Raw genomic sequence first — 12,522 nt, 5'->3', positions numbered from 1 at the left:
TTTTGAGAATGATGAGGGCAATGAATGTACAAATGCGCTTTACACAATTGATGTATGGATTGTGATAAGAGTTGTATGAGCCCCTAATAAAATGATTAAAAAAACAAAACAAATGCTATTTGTTTCACTGTATGTTAGATTTTATGAAACAAAAAAAAGTTAAACATACCTACTCAGAGCCTATAGGAGCTCTAGACAGTGTCTCATGTTCTGGGTCACTGAAAATATTAATGTTATCAATACAATCACTTTATACTCCACGAAGATGACTGACAAATGTTTTTCTTTTTTGGTTGCTGTTGGTGGTCTTACAGGGTTTTGCAACCATCAAAGTAAACCACAGTCGTGTATAACCCATGGACAAGCAGATTGATTCTGGGATCCCACTTAACGATATCCCCAATTCAAGAACAATTAGTTCTTATAACCTGCCCCTGCTTTGCCACTTGCCTTCATGAAGAGATAACTGAAGGGTGCTACAGCAAAATGTGATGAAGAAAGCAGATGGTTCCCAGCTACCAATTGGAATAGTGTCTGGGGTCTTAAAGGCTTATATTCAAACAAGCAGCCATCTAAGTGAGGAGTCAACTAAATTCACATGAAAGAAGTACATCAGTTTGTGTGATGACAAAGATGACAACAAAATCTAAATAAGAAGAAGGGTATTTCTTCAAATAAGTACCATAGCTTAAATTGTAAACACCCAATTTGTAGAAAGTTAGAGAACAATGGGAGCCCAAAACCCATCTGCAGAGTATCTACGCAGATTAAGCCTCTGGCAGATCCCCTCCAGCCCCAGGCAAGGGACTCAAACAGCTTTACTATTAGACACCATTGTAAACTTGGGTCAAACTTGATACTTGAATGGTCAGTTGACCTCCCACTCGACCCAATCTGAATTTGTTCTATGCTTAAGTACTTCTTGCTTGTTCCACGACAAATTTTTTCCCCTGTCCTTTTAAATATTGATGGTGGTATTTTCTTTCTTACTCATTATTTGTATTTTTATCTTTATATTACTATTATTTTATATTTGCCATTTTATTTTGTTTTTTTTTTCTGTTGGGTTCCCCAGTTTGTGAAGTACAGAAGGAGTATATGCACAGAGATAATAACTGATGCAATGGTTAATCAGGGATGGCGCGGGGGTCGATAGAGAGGGTGAGGGGATTTGGGAAGCAAACAATGAATGCAGGACTGGGGGAAGTAGCACTAGAACTTATTGTGATTATGCATATATGCATATCCAACTCATTTTTAAAAGCAATTTATCCATGAACATGTATGATATGTGAATACTGTATCAAGAGAACCATGGGGAGGAAAAAAAGAAGCCAAACTAACCAATGGTCACCGTAGGGGAAGGGGAGAAAGAGTTGTTGCACAGGGGCCTGGAGTTTATGTCAATGGTGGTAAAATAACTTGGTAAAGGTTGTACAACATGAAGCGCATAATCAACGACACTGAATTATACAAGTAGAAGTTGTGCAATTAGAGAATGCTGCTTTTGCCACAATTAGAAAAATAATAATTACACGAAGAATAGTGACTACAGGAAGAAGAAAATGTTCTAGAATTAAATATGGTGACAATTGCACAACTCTTCTTGATATGACTGAATAATTGAATTGTATGACATGTGGATAAGGGGCTATTAAAACTTTTTTTTTAATTAAAACTTTTTCCTATGGAGACCCCTAGATCACCCTTTCATTGTTGTGTACCCTTTAGTGCAGCTCCTCCTTGTGACGTAAGTCTCTATCTGTAATTAGTGGGCTGGCATGCCCCCAAAAGGTACATAGGCGTAGGTCAGCAATATAGAGCTCTTGGACCTCTCTGACTCTCTGATCTCCCCTCCTTGCTGCTCACTCCCTGGTCACTCCCCTCTCTTCCCCCTCTCCCTTGTTCCCTTGCCCTCCTTCCCTTTCCCCTCTCTCCACGTGGACCACCAAGCTGGGCTGAGGTGAGCAATGCTACCATGTAATACGTCCAACTGCATTATTGTAGTAGCTCTCATGCTCTCGATGACTTTAATATAATACTTATATATCTCAAAAAAAAACTTTTTAAGAAAACTCAAGGGGCGGTTCTACTCTGTCTGAGAGTCACTATGAGTTGGCATCAACTCGATGGCAGCGAGTTAGGGGGCAGTTTATTTTGTTTGAACTCAGTACTTCTCTTAATGCTGGGAAAAGCAAATGGCTCTATATATTACAAAGTAAATATATAAAATGAAAACACCAAACTGTGGGAAACTGAGGACCAGGAAGAGTGTATGTGGGCCAATTCTCTATGCTCATGATTAAAGAAGCCTGGAAGGCCAGGATTCTGGGTGGAGGGAGGCCTTCACATTTATGAGTTGGGCATGAGTCCCAGTCACATTCTCCTAATTAAAAACCATCCCCACAATACAATAGCCTTCCATAATAGTGTTACCTTAATGTTACCTCATATAAGCACAAGGCTAATTACTGTATGGCCAGAGGTTCTTATCTATAGAAGCAGACATGCTCCCTGTTCAAGGGGCAGTCGACTCCCCTCTGCCTGCCCCCAATGCTGGTATTGGGTTTCTCCCCAAAGAGCTCAGGAACCTCAAGGGTTAAGATACTGCCCACTTTATTATGCATGTAATAGATGAGGTATGCATGTCCTGAGACTTTATAAAGATATTGTTAAATACATTTGCTCTCTCTCCCTCTTGGATCTGGCTTCATGGAGGAGGTGAGCACCCAAAATCTTTTGTCTGCTTATTTATTCCCTTCAGTTACACAACTGTCCTTAGGACCCATCCAATTGTGGGTCAGCTCCTACACCAAACCAAGACATAGGGAACATATATGCTTATGAATATATCAAGGAAAATCTACATTGTATCTACGAGGATAGAGAGAATGGTCCAGGGAATAATTGTGACTTCGCTACAGAGAAGGAGCATTTGGGAGACCAGAAGGGTGAGAAAGGGTGTGGTCAGGATCCAAAGACCCAGGCCCTAGCTCAGGCTCTGACGCTAACTCAAGAGACTTCAGGTAAAGAATGCCTTTTTCCTCTCTGGACTTCAGTACCCCATCTCCCTGAAGGAGGGCTTGACTTGGCTCTGGTCCAGGAAGATTCTAAGGGTATGAAACATAGATGCTTGGATAGACATTCAGGCTAAACAAATGTGGGAGGGAGAATGGGCGCAAAACCAGGAATATATATACATATATGTACACATACATATACATATATGTTGGACAGAGATGTGTTTATATGTATCTACCTTTGCCGCACATATATCCACAGATGTGGTGAAACGGACAGGGGGCAGAGTTATGAATATTTCTTAGACATAACACAAAAAGAAAGCAGTGTTATATACTGACCTGCCTGTGGCACTCATTCAGGAGGCAATGGACGGTCTGCTCCAGCTTCAGCTGTATTATAAGCTGGATAAGGACTGAACAAACATAATAGCATCACTGACCAGAAGACAACAGTAAGCCAGAATTCACTGATCATACCCTCTACTCAGTCAATGCATGACAGTGGTTTCCTTATAATAATTGTTATTACTCTTTTCTATTTCCAAAGCTAAACTGTGTGTGCACATCCAACCAAAGGGTTTTTGGATGCTTCTCGTTTTGTATTCAGCTGAGGCTGCACATTCGAATCACCTGCTGTTAGCTGTCTCATGGTGTCACTAACTCATGCAACCCCAAGTGTGCAAAGCAGCTTTGCTCCATAGGGGTTCCTTCTCCCTCCAGTCTTGCAATCTCCCTCTAGTGACCCACACCTAGAGCTCTACTAATGTAATCTTTTTGTGGTCCATGAGGCATATAGTGCCCACCGAAATTTTCTGCTTCTGAGGTTTAGTGGGTAATTCGTACCCCACTTTTAGTATGAACATAAGAAAAACTGTGAGGATGGTGCAGGACTGGGCAGTGTTTCATTCTGTTGTACACAGGGTCACTATGCATCAGAAAGGACTTGATAATGGATTTGACAGCACCTAACAACTAAGAATATGGAAATTCAAATATATGGAGCATGACAAAGTGCGTGAGAAAGACAATCAGACAAAGAACAGGCAAAATCAGTTATTATTCTGATGTCTCTGTTCAAAATCTGCCCTTCTGTACTTTGCTTTGGGATGCTGGGGTTGGAACTCTACAAACTACCTTATTTTTAAAAGGATAGAATAAGGTTTTATTTATAGTCATAGTAAAGGTGGAAGCCTTAACTTGCAAGACAAGTCTTCGGCAGTACATACAACACACTTTTTATTTCCATGGAATGGAATCAAACATGGACAGAGACTAAAGAGTATACATTAGAAATCAGCAAATGCCAGGAATGGTGTAAGAGAGGACAGAGAAATGAAGCCTGAACACGAAACCCTTGAGGGACCCGATGACCACAGCCAGAGCCAGGCTAGGTTGAGGAATGGAGATTAGCTCCAGGTGGGAGGCAGGGACTGGGGGGTGAGGATGGGCCACACCAATATTTACCAAATAAATCGCTCTTGGTATTTACATACAAAACCAGTTGGCTCTATTTCTTAGAAATGCACACAGAAGGAAAGGAAGATTTGATCATTACTTTATGAACCTGTTGCTTTGTAATGACAACATCATCAGAAATTGGGGCAATTCACTCAGACTCAGACTTAAATTTCAGTAGCAGGGAAAAAAATACCAAAACATCATCACTGGCCCTCAATAAAAAACCTCTGTCCTGCGCCAGCCTCCCCCTTCCTGCCCTACTCCCTAGAGGCTGACGCTTCCCTGGGGGAGGGGGGTGACATGCCCCCTCCCTGCAGGGCTGGCAGCAGGGGCACTCAACAGCCCAAGAAGCAGGGGGGAAGGGAGGGAGAAGTCACCACCAACACAAGCTGAGTCCCCACCCCCATACACACACACACTCATTCACTCACACACACAAGATAGGTCAGATCTACCTCCTCGCTCTACATTTCTGCTTTTCTAGATGACCCACGGTTAGGCTCTACCAATAATGGACACTACAAAAAGATGACAGCAAGGCTGTAGGAAGAAGGGATTTGCTCCTGCTTCTTTGGGCTTCCTGCTTGCTTCTTCTACTTCCTATGCCTGTGTCACCAGACCTTCATTCTGGGAGGGTCAACGCCTTCCCCTTAGTTTGCAATTGTGCAGATCCAGTCCCATTATATTCCTGCTCTCCAGGATATATCAGCCGTCACCTGGTCAGAACCCCTCCTCAGGGGTCTGGGTCCCAGCCCATGGGGCTCTTCCTCCACACTTTTAAATGTTACCAATTGCAACCTCTGTGTTTCCCCAGCCTTAAGAGTGGGAGCTGCTTCCTGTGATTGCTACCTCTGTGAAAGCTTGATGGTCTCTTTTGGCCTCTTCAGTTACCTAGTTAATAATTCTCTTTTGAAAAAACATAATGTAATTTTGCATTTAACCATTTTTTAATGTACAATTCAATAGCACCAAGTACATTCACAATACTGTGCAACAAATATCACTATCTACTCAACACACTAAATAGAAACTATTAAATAATATTACTTAATACCTATTAAGTAACACCTCGACCCCTTCTCAGCCCCTGGTAACTGATAATCTCCTGTCTCTACGAATTTGTCTGTCCTAGATGTCATATAAGTGAGATTATACAATAATTTTCCTTTTCTGTCTGGCTTATTTCATTTAGCATAAGGTTTTCAGGGTTCATCCTTGGGAATCGTCATATCTCCCTCTGCTGGCAAGTCAGTTCCTATGCATAGCAACCCTCTGTGTAACAGACCACACTGCCTGGTGCTGTGACATTCCTCCAATTCCTGCTATGTTTGAGCCGGTTCTTGCAGTCACGGTGTCAATCCATCTCATTGAGGGTCTTCCTTCTACTTTACCACGCATGATGTCCTTTTCCAGGGACTAGTCTCTCCTAATAATGTCAAAAATATATGAGATGAAGTCTCGCCATCTTTGCTTTTAAGGAGCACTCTGGCCGTACTTCTTCCAAGGCAGATTTGTTTGTTCTTTTGGCAGTCTATGGTACATTCAATATATTTGTTTAAACTTTCAATATTCTTCTCCAGCACCATAACTGAAATCCATCAATTCTTCTTCAGTCTTCCTCTACGGCATATTTCATTGTGTGTATGTATCGCATTTTGTTGATCTATTCATCTGCTGGTGGACATTTAGGTTATTTCCACCTTTGGGCTAATGTGAAAAATGCTGATATGAATATTGGTGTGCAAGTATTTGTTTGTGTCCCTGTTTCCAATTCTTTTGGATGCCTAGGAATGGAATTGCTGAATCATATGATAATTATATTCAGTAATTCTTCATAGTATTTTTTTTCTGTTCAAATAACTGATGTGGTTTCTGTTTCCTAACTAATATAATCCTCACTCTCTCTGTGGGCATCCTCCCAGCCCAGTTCTCTTCCCTTCTTACTTTAAAATTCCTCTGTAGGTAAAACTCATGTACTTCCATTGCTTTAACCACTATCTACTTCCAACCAACTAATATGAATATAATTTTTAAAGTTTTGCACATGTCTCGGTAGTAGTAATTATTTACCAGACAATCTTTCCTCCGGGTTGTAAGCTCTTAGGAGGCAGGGACCATGTTTTATTCATCAGAGGCACAGAGTAGATGCCCCATAAAGACATGTCAAGTAATGACTGACAACTAATTGAGTTTTCTTTCTCTCTAAATGGAACATTTTACCAAGGTCTCAAATAACCAGGGCTGCAATTAGGGCGAACATTCCCGGCTTCAAATGCTAGAATGCAAATTTCACCTTACCTTCAATACAGAGATCTGTTGCACTCCCAGCTTCCGTGCTACTTAACAGTCCTTGGAGGAGAGGAGAATAGGGAATGGTTTAAAGAGAAACAAACACAAAAATGCACTAGGCATTCTAAAACTAATAGCATCTTTAAGCAATGCCCCAGCTAAATTCTACCCTTAGCATCAAATATTTAGACTTTTAAAGCTCCACTCTGGCAGCAATACCGGGAGGGTAGAGGGAGGGTAGGGTGGAAAGGGGGAACCGATTACAGGGATCTACATATAACCTCCTCCCTGGGGGATGGACAACAGAATAATGGGTGAAGGGAGATGTTGGACAGTGTAAAATATGACAAAATAATAATTTATCCATTAGAAAGGGTTCATGAGGGAGGGGGAACCCGGGAGGAAGGTGGGGGGGAAAGGAGCTGATGCCAGGGGCTTAAGTGGAGAGCAAATGTTTTGAGGATGAGGGCAACGAATGTACAAATGTGCTTTACACAATTGATGTATGTATGGATTGTGATAAGAGTTGTATGAGCCCCCAATAAATGATTTTTTTTTAAAGACCCACTCTGGCTTTAAACAAATAAGCAGTTTATACACACACACAAAAAGAATCCTGGTGTTATAGTGGTTATGCACTGGACTGAAAACCACAAGTTCAGCAGTTCAAAACCACCATCCAATCCAAGGCAGAAAGACGAGGCTTCCTCCTCCTGTAAAATGTTACCATCTCAGAAACCCACAGGGGCAGTTATACCGTTTTCTAGGGTTACTATGAGTCGTAATCAACTCGGTAGCAATGAGTAATCGAGTAAGTTATAAAAAAATAAAAATTAAAAGATCTCACTGCCATCAAATCAATTCCAAGTCATATCAACCCTGTAAGACAGAGCAGAACTGCCCGTGGGTTTCCAAGGCTGTAATCTTTATAGAAGCAGACTGCCATATTTTCCTCCCAGTCACTGTTACCTTTTCATTAGCTACCAATGCTTCACCAGCGCCCTTGTGCTATCAGTATAGCTCAGTAGAAAAACTGTAGACTCTGACACGGTAACAGACTTGGGATAAAATTCTAGTTCTGTCACTTATTAACCATGACCTCCCTAAATTTCAGGGATTTTCATGTCTCCATTAGAGGATTATTTAAGCATATAGAAGCATGATAAAAGTATGGCACAGAAAAATACCCGACATGAGTTACCTCGTAGCTTAGTTATCCGGTGCAGCCATAACAAAAATAACACAAGGGATGGCTCCTTGGGGACCTTCATGAATCTTGACATCTAATTTACCCCATCTCTCCTCTGCCGCCTGATTTAATCTTTCTAAATCTCAAAAAAGGATTGACTCAAGATGCACCCTCTATTAACCTTCCCTCATTTACATAATAATGACAACCCATTCCAAATTGGGATTATAACCATCAACAGGAACACACACACACACACACACACACACACACACTCACATATACCACACGAGACAATTCTGACTCAATCACCAAAAAGCCCAAACTCATGCCATTGAATCGATACTGACTCATAGTGACCCTGCAGAACAGGGCAGAACTGCCCCTGTGAGTTCCCTAGACTGTAACTGTTTACGGGAGTAGAAAGCCCCATCTTTCTCCCAAGGAGTGACTGGTGGTTTCAAACTGCTAATCTTGCAGATCAAAGCCCAATGGAAAACCACTATGCCATAAGGGCTCCTTTTCTGACTCCAGAGGGAACCTATAAGGAGGGCAGAGTAAACAGCTCCAGGAGTTTCCAAGGTTGGAACCTTCATGGAAGCAGACTGCCACGTCTTTCTCCCATGGAACAGCTGGTGGATTCAAGCCACTGACTTTGCAGTTAACAGCTAAGCACTGTAACCACTGCACCACCGGGCCTCTTCACCAGAGGCATACGGGTTAGGTTTTACAACACATCATGTTGGAGACGTAATTCAATCCATAACACCCCCTTCCTCCCAGAAATGCTTATTCCATAGGACATTATCATCTTAACAGAACCCGAGATAAAATGTAATCCTTCTCGTTTTCCAAAGGAAGAAAGGGAGAGAGACTTGATCAAGGTCTCCCAGGTTAGCAGACTCCAGTCCAGACCCAAGGTGAACTAAGACACACTGCAAAGACTATACTTGACTCTTTGAAGGTGCATGGATTTCCATACTTATCTTCACACTTTTACTAACCTCTTAGCTCCAGGGAAGCAAGTTCCCATATAATGCATCACGCATCCTAGAGAGGGGACTGTTTGTTTACCGCCATTACAAAACAATTCCGTTTTTAAAACCATGAATCATCAAATTTGTTTCTCCAAGACCCAGAAAGCAGTTACAGTTGCCAAGTTATATTTTCAATCTCACCGAAAAGCGTGCTTATGAAGTTGATGCATACTTTCTGGTCCTGAGCCACCAGCTGTGTGATTAGAGAAGTGTGCCTTACGAGAGCATCTCGGAAGCTGGATAGTACATGCTTCTTGCGCACCAACTTGGGTAAAAGGAGAAAAATACTTGTCAATGGCAACCAATTCAACCATGCTGAATCCGAACAACTGCAATTTCCAAATATAATTACAAGATGACACTGGAAGAATCACCAACGATAGTAAGGGATTTGGGGAAGAACATGACTTATACACAGGAATCCACATGTTTATACAGAGCATTACATATGGGCTGAGGATCCTACCATGTTTATTATATTTGCACAGCGCTTTTACTGTTCACACATCATTCCTTTGTCCATTAGCTTGTATAAGCCTAACAAGATAATGAGGCAAGCAAAAATAATTTTAGAGAAGAGAAAACTGAGGCCCAGAGACTTTTCCAAAGACTCAAATCTGAGTTCAATTTTGCCCTGGTCAGTGTTCCTTCAATACTCTGGGAGAGCAGTACTGGGGGCCAAATTATAGCATAAGAACCTCGGAGAAAACTCACTGCCATCAAGTTGATTCTGACTCATAGCAACCCTATAGGGCAGAGTAGAAACTGCCCGTGTGTGTCAGAAACTGTAACTCTTTACAGGAGTCCAAAGTCTCATCTTTCTCCTGCAGGGACGCTGGCGGTTTCAAACTGCTGACCTTGTGTTTAGCAGCCTAATGTGTAACCATTATGCTACCAGATCTCCTGAGTCTCACAGAGATAGGTAGAAAAAAAAACCACCCTTCTATTCAAAACCAAACCCACTGCAACTGAATCAAATCTGACTCCTTAACAACTGCATAGGACAGAATAGAACTACACTGTTGGATTTTTGAGTCTGTATATCTTTATAGGAGCAAACAGCCTATCTTTCTCCCATGGGGTGGCTAGTCAGTTTGAACTGTCAATCTTGCGGTTAGCAGCCCAACTCTTAACCCATTATGCAAACAAGACCCCATCCTTCCGCTCAAAGTAACCATAAACCATCATGCTAAAGTCACCTTGCTAGAAGGAACTAGGGAGTAGCTGTGCAAAGGGCGCTTGACAGAAGCAAAAGGTAAGTCAAAAACTGGATGAGCACTGAGAATAGGAGCACAGGTAGAGCTGAGTACATCACTCCCTCCAGGGAGTGAGGCAAAAAAAAAGTCAGTCATTAAAAGATAGAGATGTTGTCTGTCTGGTTGCCTTCATTTGTATCAATGTGCATCTCCTGTTCTCTCTTTAATTCATCCTACATAGTACTCACTGCCATTGAGTCAATACAGACTCATAGTGACCCTATAGGAAGGGCAGAACTGCCCCTGTGAGTTTCCAAGGCTGTAACTCTACAAAAGAGCCTCGTCTGTCTCAAGAGGAGCAGCTGGTGATTTTGAACTGCTAACCTTACGGATCGAAGCCCAACTCCTAAGCATTATGTCACCTGGGCTCCTGTATCCCACATAGTGCTTTTGTTAGGTGGGTTGAGTTGGCTTCAGCAGAAAACACTGCATGGCCACATTCCACTCTCACAATTGTTCTTACGCCTGGGCCCACTGATGCAGCCACTGTGTCATCCTGCATAGATTAAGCTAACACTTTAAATGAGCTACTGTATATACTCATGTATAAGCCGAGTTTTTCAGTACCTTTTTAATGCAGTTTTTGTGGTAAAATTAGGTACGTCAGCTGATATTCCGGTGGGCTTATACTCGAGTATATATGGTGCTTTAAAAATCTCAATGATGCCCTTTACCTGAATCAATCAAGCCCAAGCTCCATAGCCTGGATTCAAACAAGTCAAGGAACTGATCCCAACCTAGCTCTCCAATCTTCTCTTCAAACAGATGATCACCCCTAAACTCATCCCCACTTATACAAGCTGCCTGCTGGAATCAGCTTCCCTCTCTCCTCCAGGGCAAATCTCTCATCTTCTCAAGACTGATTCAGATCTCTCCTCCTCCTAATTTCCTTCTTTACTACTCAGTCCTTGACCAAAAATGCATCCATCTTCTAAGTTTCCAATAATGTGGCCTCTTATTTTCTCCTCTGCTGCACTGTCTTACCGACATCCCTGTCCCACTATCCGAGAGTAGAAACCTCAGAAATATAAGTCTCTGGCCTTATGTGAAACCTCAGAGATGTGTAACTCCCTTCCAATTTCTCATGGGGTGGTGTTAAGATCCTTGAGGCTCGCTCCCTAGACCCTTTCAGAGGTTTATAACATCAAACCATTCCATAATAAAGTACTATTTGACTTTTCCAGAAGGGCACAGTGGGATGTTCTTGCAGCAACAACATGGGATATCACCACACATGGATTGCAGAAATAGATGAAAACCCAGCTATCTTCCAAAAACTTGGGGATTAAAGAGACTTGCAACAACAAAAAAGCAAAACCAAGCCACCCTGTCTTTTTCAGTTTTTTAAAATAGTTATTTATCTTTAAAAAGGGCTTATGGAGACTATCATACTGGTGTACTACCCTATTTCCCCGAAAGTAGGACATCCCAGAAAATAAACCTACTTACAGTTTTGCCTCTCGCTTAAATATAAGGCATCCACCGGAAAATAAGACCGCCCTGAAAATAAAGGCCCCCGAAGTTACTGTAACTATGGACCTTAGCAGCAGGGGCCGACAGGAAGTGCGAGGTCTCTTTTAATAAAACAATAAACAATAAATGTGTATCATATTCTTCTTCATGGAAAAATAAGACATGCCCTGAAAATAAGACCTAGCGCATCTTTGGGAGCAAAAATTAATATAAGACACTGTCTTATTTTCGGGGAAACAGCGTAGAAATCTTTTATGTATTAACAGCTCTTGAAATTTTCGGCTTTAGTTGCTGACAGCAAATATCAATGGCTATAAAGCAAAAGCTCTCCTGGGTCCTGAATCGTTTTCAAAAACGGATGGCATCCTGAGAGCAAAAAGTGTGAGAAACACTGATCTCGTCCCCTGCCCACCCCCATCCCTGCAACGGGAAACCTGATCCAAGATGATAAAGGTGTGTGGGAGTTGAGGGGCCAATCAGTCCCTGTCGTAGCCAGCACAGTCTATCAGAAAGGTCTCCTTCCCCTTCGGCGCCTCCTGACTGGCTGTCCTCCCATCCTACCCCCAACCCCCCAGCCCCCACCATGGAGGCCAAGGCAGCCCCCTCCCAGGCACGGCGGGGCTGGCAAGCTATGCCTCAGTCCTTGCTCGCCAAGAGGGGTCGTGAACAGCAAATGGCAGAGCGGTGCACCCCCTGAGGTTTGGCGGAGCGCTGGGGCCATGAAGAACTTTCCAGATTTCATGCGCCCCAGAGGGCGGAACCCAGAGGGCGAGGCTCCAACAGGGTGGGCTGGGGGC

General features: G+C 42.5%; 1 protein-coding gene across 4 annotated transcripts in view; it reads right to left on the bottom strand.

The window, feature by feature from the left end:
* The window catches only part of LOC101657183 (coiled-coil domain-containing protein 134), a 104,396-nt gene extending 100,969 nt beyond the window's left edge, over window positions 1–3,427 (bottom strand). For all 4 annotated transcript variants that reach the window (XM_045289714.1, XM_045289728.1, XM_045289724.1 and 1 more), the window contains exon 1: window positions 3,363–3,427. The gene's annotated coding sequence lies outside the window, so the exon portion shown is untranslated. The remainder of the gene's footprint in view (window positions 1–3,362) is intronic.
* Between the last annotated feature and the right edge of the window lie 9,095 nt (window positions 3,428–12,522).

Source organism: Echinops telfairi, unplaced genomic scaffold (genome assembly GCF_000313985.2).
Source record: "Echinops telfairi isolate 266 unplaced genomic scaffold, ASM31398v2 ScPeMD7_2;HRSCAF=8, whole genome shotgun sequence".
In the NCBI taxonomy this organism is placed as follows: Eukaryota; Metazoa; Chordata; class Mammalia; order Afrosoricida; family Tenrecidae; genus Echinops; species Echinops telfairi.
This window is presented reverse-complemented; position numbering and strand designations above follow the sequence as displayed.